The sequence below is a fragment of the Camellia sinensis genome, chromosome 8 (assembly GCF_055761805.1).
Source record: "Camellia sinensis isolate YWXY chromosome 8, ASM5576180v1, whole genome shotgun sequence".
Taxonomy (NCBI): Eukaryota; Viridiplantae; Streptophyta; class Magnoliopsida; order Ericales; family Theaceae; genus Camellia; species Camellia sinensis.
The window spans coordinates 8,633,705-8,644,157 of record NC_138968.1 but is presented as its reverse complement, the minus strand read 5'-3'; the positions used below and the strand labels follow the sequence as shown (position 1 = coordinate 8,644,157).

The following is a 10,453-nucleotide window of genomic DNA, read 5'->3' as shown; positions in this document are numbered from 1 at the left end:
AAACTGTGAATTACTGAGATGTTTGACTTTTTTTATGGGCTTTTTAGATTGTTTTATTGACTTTTTGGATCTCATTTTTTTTTTTTTTTGGGTGGCAAGTTGCCAAATGGAGCCTTAATCACATTGAATAAAGCTGACCATAAGCATTTGTACCAGTATAACTTTCTTTATGAAGAGTTCAGGTAATTTTGAACCTGCCCATATGCTGGCATGAACACAAACGAATGTCTAATATTTTAAATCAAATCAGATTGGGCAGATCCCACACCTTAAGGGTGAAAATGAATACTGCAAATAATTTCATTTCAGATCCTATGGTTTCAATTTATACTGCAAGATCTCTAGATTCATTATCTTCTGAAATGTTGTGAGAAGAAACATTACATGTGCATTGCAATTAGCAAAAATTTCTAATTTTCAAGAGAAAAAGCCTAGGCATGTGACTTCTGGTTTGAACAGCCACTTTGCACAAATGATGCAAAGCTTTAGTGGTTGTTTAGGAAACCACAGAACCGGTTTTGTTGGGTGATTTGGAGCCTCGTTCGATTAAATCCAACAAGATTAGAAAATAGATTTCTCAGGTCCTTCATATATAAAGCAGCACTAATTTTTTTTTGTTTTTTTGTTTTTTTTGTTTTTTGTTTTTTTGTTTTTTTGTGGTGAGGTTAGTATAGATATAAAAACCAGACAAGGCTTGTCAACATTGATCAGGTCAATGGAATTCATTTGCATAGGAAATTTAGAAAATGAAGCAGGCATGTAATTCTTTAGAGTTGAATACCTTTCTTTTTTTAATTGGAGGGAAATATGATTTTTCCTTTCTGATGAGGATTTATTCTTCTGTGATTTCTGCATCCATTATTCTATTGATTCCAAATAAAAAAAATAAAAATAATGTGTTTTACTTTGATGTTCAGATAGGACCAAGGATTGGAAGTGATATCAGAAGGTTTGGATACATTGAAAAACATGGCCCATGATTTGAATGAGGTTTCCTACTGCCTTATGCATTTGTATCTATTGCTTTGTCCCATTTTGTGCACATCAATTTTTGACTTTGGAATTCATACAGGAAATGGATAGGCAAGTTCCTTTAATGGACGGATTGACACTAAGATTTGAGAACACATCCTGTCCTAGTAATATCTGAAGCTACAAGTATTCTTAAATTATTAATGGTGTATTTTCACACCCTACAGGTCAACAATGCAGCATCTAACTATGTTTTACTTTGATGTTCACACAGGACCAAGGATTGGAAGTGATATCAGAAGGTTTGGATAAATTGAAAAACATGGCCCATGATTTGAATGAGGTTTGCTACTGCCTTGTGCGTTTGTATCTGTTGCTTTGTCCCATTTTGTGCACATCAATTTTTGACTTTGCAATTCACACAGGAAATGGATAGGCAAGTTCCTTTAATGGACAGATTGACACGAAGGTTTGAGAACACATCCCGTCCTAGTAATATCTGAAGCTACAAGTATTCTTAAATTATTAATGGTGTATTTTCACATCCTACAAGTCGACAATGCAACATCTGACCTTAAGAACACCAATGTGAGACTTAAGGATACTGTTAACTAGGTGATTGAGCTGCCACTGTATTTTCTGTAGATTTGCATCACTTTGTGTGTTGCAGAGAGAGAGAGAGAGACAGAGACAGAGATTCAGCTATGCTATGTCGTAGATCTCTTTGCTGCATTTGACAGAAAGTTTTGATTTGTTTCAGCTGAGCTCCAGTCAAAATTTCTGTATTGATATTATGCTGTTGTGCATAATTTTTGGGATTGCCGCCTATCTATACAAGTAAGTTTCACTTTCTCAAAAAAATGGAGAGGAGCTGTTTTATCTAATTCTTGGTAATAGCTGACATGCTTAATGGACTCTAGAAAATAATTTCATTCATGGGTGAAGTTATAGTTAGAAGCCAATAATTTAACTTATAAACTAAAGCTGAGTGCATGGTTATTTTGATTTGGATCTTCTTCTTGGTTTGTTGTTATGTTTTATGATTGGCAGAGACCGAAAGGATTGAAGGCCATGGGAAGCAGCATGGAGAGCGATTCAGAATGACAATGAAGGATGGATGGGGGCTTTCCTTCGGATTCTTATTTCTCTTCTTTTTTCTTTTTCTTTTTTTTCCTTTGATCTGATTGGGGAGTTGGGTGTTTTGGTTCAGTTTCTTCTTATTTTTTATGTTAAATGGGGGAGGGAGTGGTGAGAGAGAGAGAGAGAGAGAGAGAGAGAGAGAAGAGGGTAATGCTATTTTGTGGATTTGTATACAAAGTAGTAATTAATATTTTGGTTGAGAATTGTGACTACAATTTTTGGATATGTTATTTTGGGGGTAATATTAAAATATCATTTGTGGATATGTTATTTTGTGGGTAATGGTCATTGGTGAATGGGAAAGTGAATTAATGATGCATTTGCTATTTGAATGTAAGTTATTATTTTATATTATTGTTATTCAATTTTATTATATGTATTTTTTTAGTTTAATCACATAAAATTAGTATAATTTCAAAAAAAAAAGGAGATGTCACGGCGTTTTTCAAAAACGCCACTTAAACCCTAAATATTAACGGTTAGATTTTTTAAAAAAGATATGACGACATTTTAAAAATGTTGCTAAATATCATAATGGTGTCATGATTTGTTAAGTAAGACATTTGGCAGCGTTTTTAAACGCCGCCTATACTAATATAACGACATTTTTAAAACGTCACAAAGTTATGGCGACGGCCGCGTCCTCGGCGTTTGGTGCTAAGCGTCGTAAAAAGAATTAGCGGCGTTTTTGACACTTATAGCGGCGTTTAAACGCCGCTAAATGCTGAATTTCCTGCAGTGTTGTGTGGACATACCATGGAAGTTGAATTACGATGTTCAAATGTCTTTAGCACAAATGACAACCTAAAAAGTTCTTGCTCTCTCCCATGCATATAATTTTTTCTGTTTCACTGACTGCTCAACCAACTTGGTTGTATTCTAGGATGTTCTTCCACAACCTCTTAGAACGATGCCAACGGTTAAATTGCCAAGCTTATCAAGGTAACAACACTTGACGTTTCAATTTCAATGAACAAAAAATTAAAGTCTAAAAGCATGCCTAGCATAGGTGCCTAAATTCAAAGTCCACCAAGAGCTTGTGTGGATATCACGTTGAAGATGAATTGTATCTTTTTTGTCTCTTGCCGTGAACTTTCATTGTTGGGTTGGTTAGAATCTCAAGTTTGGTATGTTAGTGCAATTTGTTGCTGCTACAATAATTTATGAACAAAATTCCCAAGGATATGATTGGTGTTTAAGACTATTAAGTTTTACTACAAACAAATAAATTTCATTTAATGGCCTCTAATATTTAATTCTCTGACTTCAAATATTGCAAAACAAATTCAATAAGGCCATAAATACATACAAAATGATTTTTAAAAATAAACTTAAATAAAATAAAATAAAAAAACTAACACAACCTTATCATCGAACTTTTTGCCATTTTCCAATTAATGAGTTGTCATCAAGAAATACAAATTGTCCAAACACATGCGGTCAAATGGAATGCTGAACAATTACAAGATTTTATTGGCCATTCAAAATTATCAAAAAATAAAAAGAAATACTTTAGTAAACATAGTGGTTACTGTAGACACGCCCTGGGGCTTCATGCTACAGTTCAGACTCAAAATGTCACGGTTCTTAATCTGATCTCACAATATACGATGTGAGATTGATAAATCACCAAAGAGTCCAAATTCGGCAAACCGTTTTGGAAAACTGATTTTTGTAAAGAAGTGCCATACATGGACTGCTTTGCCAGATATAGAGTCGCCACCTAAATATTTTGTTTTGGGGGAATTTAGGAAACCCTGACTCGTTGCCTAAGGCCACGTGTCTGTCATCACCAAAGTTGCCTCGGCTTGGGAACATGGGTATGATTGGGGAAGGTCATCTATGAGCACCCCCGCTCGCCCGATCAAAGATCGGCCTGTACTAAACATGACATCTTGTTTTTGAAAACACATGTGTTCTTATTCCGATTAATTAGCTAATCTTACTATGTGATGCGCACGGCAGACAAGTATAGACTAGATCGCCTAATTTGGAACAAAGCATCACATATCCGTTTGTTTGGAAATGGTTTGAAGTTTGCTACTCGTAAGTAGGCTAAAATGCGGATTTCAATGAATTATTCCAATTCAAGTAATCCAACCTTCACCTACAGGCATTCAGGCAGTTATATCACGTAAGCAATTAGCCTCATGGCAAGCATGCTGTCATGTTAACACGCACACACATGCAAGATGCTAAAGCATAAACACTCACAGTGTACTCCGAGCCAAAACAAAGAACTAGTTAGAAATCATGCGTGATCCTAGTTCATGTTAAGATGGCTAATGCAACACATGCCAAGATGCAACTAGAAATAGGCTCGGCTATTCTAAGATGGCATACGAGATGTGACAATTCCATACATATATTCAACTTGGAATTGAAATACAATGCAGTTAGTATGATGCGCTGAGCTCGGTGCATGCAATACAGATGAATGGATGCAAACATGCAAGCATAATGATGCTAATTGAAAAATGACCTAGAACTAACCATCATAAGCAGTTAAGTAAAAAGGAGAAAGAAATGGAGGTTTGGAAGACATGCATCGCACACACGCACGCTTATTACAAAATTGTGCCCTCTCGACGGAGGGACTGAAAGAATAATACAAATCATCTAATTAACTAACTAACAAGCTAATTAATTAATTACATAACCAAATCAAAATAAATAACTATTCTAAGTTATTAAAACACTGAAATGGCCTCGAGACGAGAAATGAATGCATACTCGGTCGGCTTCGCTCGGAAATCCGTTGCCATGCCTTATGCTGCCTCAGTTTGCACTATTTTGCACCTCTGGAAACTGTGAAAATCTCTGTGATGCTTCTGAACCACCTCATGGACACTCTGAGAGGTCATCGGCCAAGAGAGGTGGCCATCGGCCCATGGACAGTGGTCATCGACCAAATATGAGCTTATCGGCCAAATATTGTTAGCCGACCGGCACTGAAGACAGTCGATCGGCCATCCCTTCCTGTAAAATGCTCATTTTACTGCAACAGAGGACAGACAGAGCATGGCAATACATTTGCAAGACAATGTTTGCAACCACACCCCCTATCATGTTTAAGACTCAAAGGAGTGTAGTTCCCGACCCTCGGGCCATCAATCACGCATTCCAATGCATGATGGCCAAAGAAGACAAGTTTGTAATTCAATATCAAATGAAATGCACAAAACACATAAGGGACCCCAACCTCTATCATGCTTGCTCAAGAGGCAAGGGAATGCACACATAATGCAATGCAACCTAAGCATGCAAGCAAGCATGCAAACAACTTAAGCATGATACAAATCTAATGCAACATGAGCATGCAAGCATACAATATGCAATAGGCATACAACCTAAATATGCAAAATGAAACAAGCATGCAACAACATGGTAAGATGGACTTAAACTGAAATGGGCTACTCTCAAACATGCCCAAATCAGTGGCCAAAGTGCTAAAATGATGGTACCAAAATGCAAAACAAACATGCATGCTGTAACAAGCCCGCGGGGGACCTCGCTATAGCTCGGACTAGATTTGTAGTCACGGTTCTAAGTCTGAACCAAAGAGTCCAAATCCGGCAAATCGTTTTGAGAAAACAGATTTTTGAAAGAAGTGCCAAACATGGACTGCTTTGCCAGATACAGAGTCGCCACCTAAATATTTTATTTTGGGAAATTTAGGAAACCCTGACTCGGTGCCAAAAGGCCACGTGTCCGTCATCACCAAAGTTGCCTCGGCTCGGGAACTTGGGTACGATTGGGGAAGGTCACTTCGTGAGCACCCCCGCTCGCCCGATCAAAGATCGGCCTCTACTAACCATGATATCTATTTTTGAAAACATTGTGTGTTCTTATTCCGGTTATTAGCCTAGGTTACTATGTGATGCGCACAGCATACAAGTATAGACTGGATCGCCTGAATTGGAACAAAACATTTCATGTTTATTTTTGAAAGATGGTTTGCTACTCGCAAGTAGGCTAAAAATGCAGATTTTGCCACCCTCGGGTGGGCTTAGAAAAGATGGTTTTGCCACTATCTAGTGGGCTTAAAACAAATAGTTGATAATTTATTCCAATTCAAGTAACCCAACCTTCACCCACAGGCATTCAGGCAGTTATATCATATAAGCACATAGCCTCATGGTAAGCATGCTATTCATGGCAGTCACTCACACGCATGCAAGGATGCTAAAGCATAAAGCTTACCGAGTACTCCAAGCCAAAACAGAAACTCATTAGAAATCATGCATGAATCCTAAGTATACAGAAATGCCTAATGCAACACATGCAAAATGCAACTATAGCAGGCTCGGCTATTCTAAACATGGCATATGAGATGCTACAACTATCATGTATTCAATTTAGATTTGAAAAATACAATGCAGTTAGTATGATGCGCCGAGCCCGGTGCATGCAATACAGATGAATGATGCAAACATGCTGTCATACTGTATGCTAATGTAAACATGCCCTAATCTAACCATCAAAAGCGAATAAATAAAAGGGAGAAAGACGTGGGATTGGAAGACATACAACACACACACGCACACTTATTACAGTTGTGCCCTCGCGCAGAGGGTCCGAATAAATAATACAGTCCCGAATAAAAGAATAATACAGTCCAAATAATATACAAATTCCTAATTAATTAACAAATCAACTAAGAAAATAAATAAAACTGGCATGCAAGCCAGGGACTGCCTTGCTTCTGATGGATGATGCATGTCCGGGTTGTTTTGCGCGGAAATCCACCGGGATGCCCCAATTAGCCTCTGTTTAGCAGTTATTCTTGAAACGCGTGCCAATTTCTGAAAAGTTGTTGATTCTTCATTTTACTGCAACAGAGAGCAGGAAAGGGGTATAGCAATGTATTTTCACAAATATATGCATGCCTCGATCCTCGTGCCACCAATCACGCATACCGAGGCATGATGGCCGAGGAGTCGAATTGCACAATTCAATATAGGATGAATGCACATGAAAACACAATAAAACCTAACTCCATCATGGATAATCCGGAGTGTCGGTGACTGGGGAATTGAGACGCGTTCCGTCACTCAGAGTACGAAACGCACCTCGTTTCCCGTGCCCGGGCTAACTCCTATTCCGAACACGATGCAATATGCATGATATGCATGAAATGCAACTAAGATACAATCCTAACATACACAATCCTATGAAAATGAGATGCCTCGAAATGCGTGCACACGGGCACGCAAACTGAGAAAATGACAGAATGCGATCTAAGATACAACCTAGTATGCACTGTGCTGTAAAAATGAGATGCCTCGAAATGCATGCACACGGGCACGCAAACCGAGAAAATGACAGAATGCGATCTAAGATACAACCTAGTATGCACTACGCTGTAAAAATGAGATGCCTCGAAATGCGTGCACGCGGGCACGCAAACCGAGAAAATGACATACGCAATGCAAATGACATGGAAATATGATAAGGACTTACACTAACATGAGAGAGCCTCAGCCACACTCACATAAGAGGCCGATGGATGAAAATGAAGTGCCTCGAAATGCGTGCACACGGGCACGCAAACCGAGGCAATGGCATACGCAACGCAATATGGCAAAAATGGCATGGAAAATGCAACATGGACTTATACTAACATGAGAGAGCCTCAGCCACACTCACATAAGAGGCCGATAGATGAAAAAGAAGTGCCTCGAAACGCGTGCACATGGGCACGCAAACCGAGGCAATGGCATATGCAATGCAATGGCATGGAAATGGCATGGAAAATGCAACATGGACTTATACTAACATGAGAGAGCCTCAGCCACACTCACATAAGAGGCCGGTGGATGAAAATGAAGTGCCTCGAAATGCGTGCACACGGGCACGCAAACCGAGGCGATGGCATACGCAATGCAATATGGCTAAAATGGCATATAGAATGCAACATGAGCTTATACTAACATGAGAGAGCCTCAGCCACACTCACATAAGAGGCCGGTGGATGAAAATGAAGTGCCTCGAAATGCGTGCACACGGGCACGCAAACCGAGGCGATGGCATACGCAATGCAATAGCATGGAAAATGATATGCGAACATGCTAGTGGAATTTCAGCACTGAAATGTGGGGAAAACAGCCCCGAAATGAGGCGAAAGTACACCCGATGCATGGAATAGTCCCGAAACATGAATTTTGGCACCCGAAATGGCCTATAGCTATACCAAACATGCACAATATGGACATACAATGAATAGACGGAAGCAAGGCAGCCCCAAAATAAGCACTTTTTCAGTTTATATCATGGCCAAACAGCAAACAAAAACAGGGCAAAACTAGCATGCAAGAAATGGCCCTAAACATGAGATTAAGAAGCAACTCACAGCTGTTGCCCTCAAACAGATTAGGGCCCTTCAACAAAGTTGAAGAGGGGCCAAAAAAATGATCTTTTACAGTTCTGAAAATAGCCCAAAAACAAACATAGGTATGGCTAAGCTTTCATGCAAGAAAAGGGCCAAAAGGTGGCCAAAGAAGGAAGTGGTAGATGCAAAGCCCAAACAGAAAAAGACTCTTCTACAACACTGATGAGGGACCAAAAATATGTACATTTACAGTTTATGGCCGGACCCAAAACAGTATATAAACATGCTCAAAATGCCATGCAAGATAGGGGCCAAAAGAGGTTAAAACACAAAGTATACAAAAAATTCATCAAACAGCCAAAGACCCTTAATGAAACATGAAGAATGGGCCAAAATACGACTATTTTCAGTTCTGTAAAATGTTCAAAAATGGAAGCAAGATAGGCTAACAAATCATGCAAAAATGGGGATTAAAAGAGAAATATAACATGAAGTGTATAAAAGATGCCTCAAACCATGAAAGGCCCTTAATGAAACATGAAGAATGAGCCAAAATAGGACTATTTCTAGCTCTGTAAAATGACCAAAAACAGAAGCACAAGGGGCTGCCAAGTCATGCAAAATTAGGGGACCCAAGATGGATATAATGACAAGTGGCACATGGAGGTCCCAAACAGTGATGAGCCCTTCTTCAATGTTGAAGAGGGGCTCAAAATAAGCCTACTCACAGTTTATATCATGCTCCAAAACAGATCACACACAAGCTAAAAATATCATGCAAGAAAATGACATTCAAGAAGGATATTGAAGCAAATGCAAGATGGGGGGCTCAAACAGGGTTGAGCCCTTAATGAGACATGAAAATGAGCTCAAAAAAATGACCTTTTCAGTTTTGGTCGGAGCTCAAATATACAAGAAAGAGAGGCTAAGAAATGTTGCAAGAAATGAGCTAGAAAGAGGGAAATGGCAACTCACCCTTGTAGACCAACCTCTAGCAACTTCTTGGACCAAATTTGTTGCCTCTTAGCTGCTGGAATCCCTCCCCTTGCTGCTGGAATGGAGTGGTGGTGGTAGAGCTTGGTGGTGTAGAAGAAATGGTGGTGTAGGACTTGGAGGTTTTCAAGGAAATGAGAGAGATAGAGGGAGATTTGTGTATCAAGGCTTGAAGGTAAATTTTTCTAACCCCTATCACCAATGCCACCTACTGGTTATATGGACAAAAAAGAGGGAGCAAAGGGAGGCAAAAGGTGGGGGAAAAGTAGGCAAGTTTTCCCCCACAAAATATCCCCCGGATTGGGATATTTTCTAGGAGAAACAGCTATACAGCTGTAAAGTGCAAATTGAGAGGATCATGGTCGGCCAGTTTAAAAGGGAGAAAAAGGTCAACCATCAGGTAAGTGGCCGGCCGGCCAGAAAAAGTGGCCGGCCGGCTAGGTCAAAGGGAAAAAAGTGGCCGGCCACCCCCTAGGATGAAGCCCCAGAAGTTAGATTTCCAATGGCGCAAACCTTGCGTTAAAATTCCTCCTGTACAAAAAGTTATGCCCTTTTCCGTGAAGCCGCGCAGATTCGGTCCAACCAGACTTCAACCAACCACATCTCCCCCCCCCCCCCCGGACTTGGACTTGGGAGATTCTTGAGTGCAAAATGAAACCCCAGAATTAAGCTTTCCAATGGTGGTGGCCTTATATCTTAATTCCTCTTGTGCAAAGAGTTACGCCCATTTCGGTGAAGCCGCGCAGATTTTTCTCCTTCCCGGATTCATGCTGAACCAGTTCGGACATGATCAGATTTGCCCGGAAGAAGGGATTGAGTACCCTGCTACATTTCCGGTCCGAGGCGGGCAGCTAGCTCGGTATGCCACGGCATGGAGGACGAGAGAGCTTCTGGCCTCCGCTTCTACTTTCAGCTACATCCTTTTTGACGAGTGCATAGATTGGCTCAGTGATGAGGCACAAGTTGGGCCCTGTTTGGCGTCAGAGGCTTCGACCAGCTCTGGGAGGGGACGCAGGA

General features: G+C 40.1%; 1 long non-coding RNA gene across 1 annotated transcript; it reads left to right on the top strand.

The window, feature by feature from the left end:
* The first annotated feature begins 880 nt into the window (after positions 1-880).
* Positions 881-1,655, top strand: LOC145798403 (uncharacterized). Its single transcript, XR_014339257.1, has 3 exons — positions 881-990; positions 1,073-1,315; positions 1,398-1,655. It is a non-coding gene; the product is annotated as an uncharacterized LOC145798403 (long non-coding RNA).
* Positions 1,656-10,453: the final 8,798 nt, after the last annotated feature.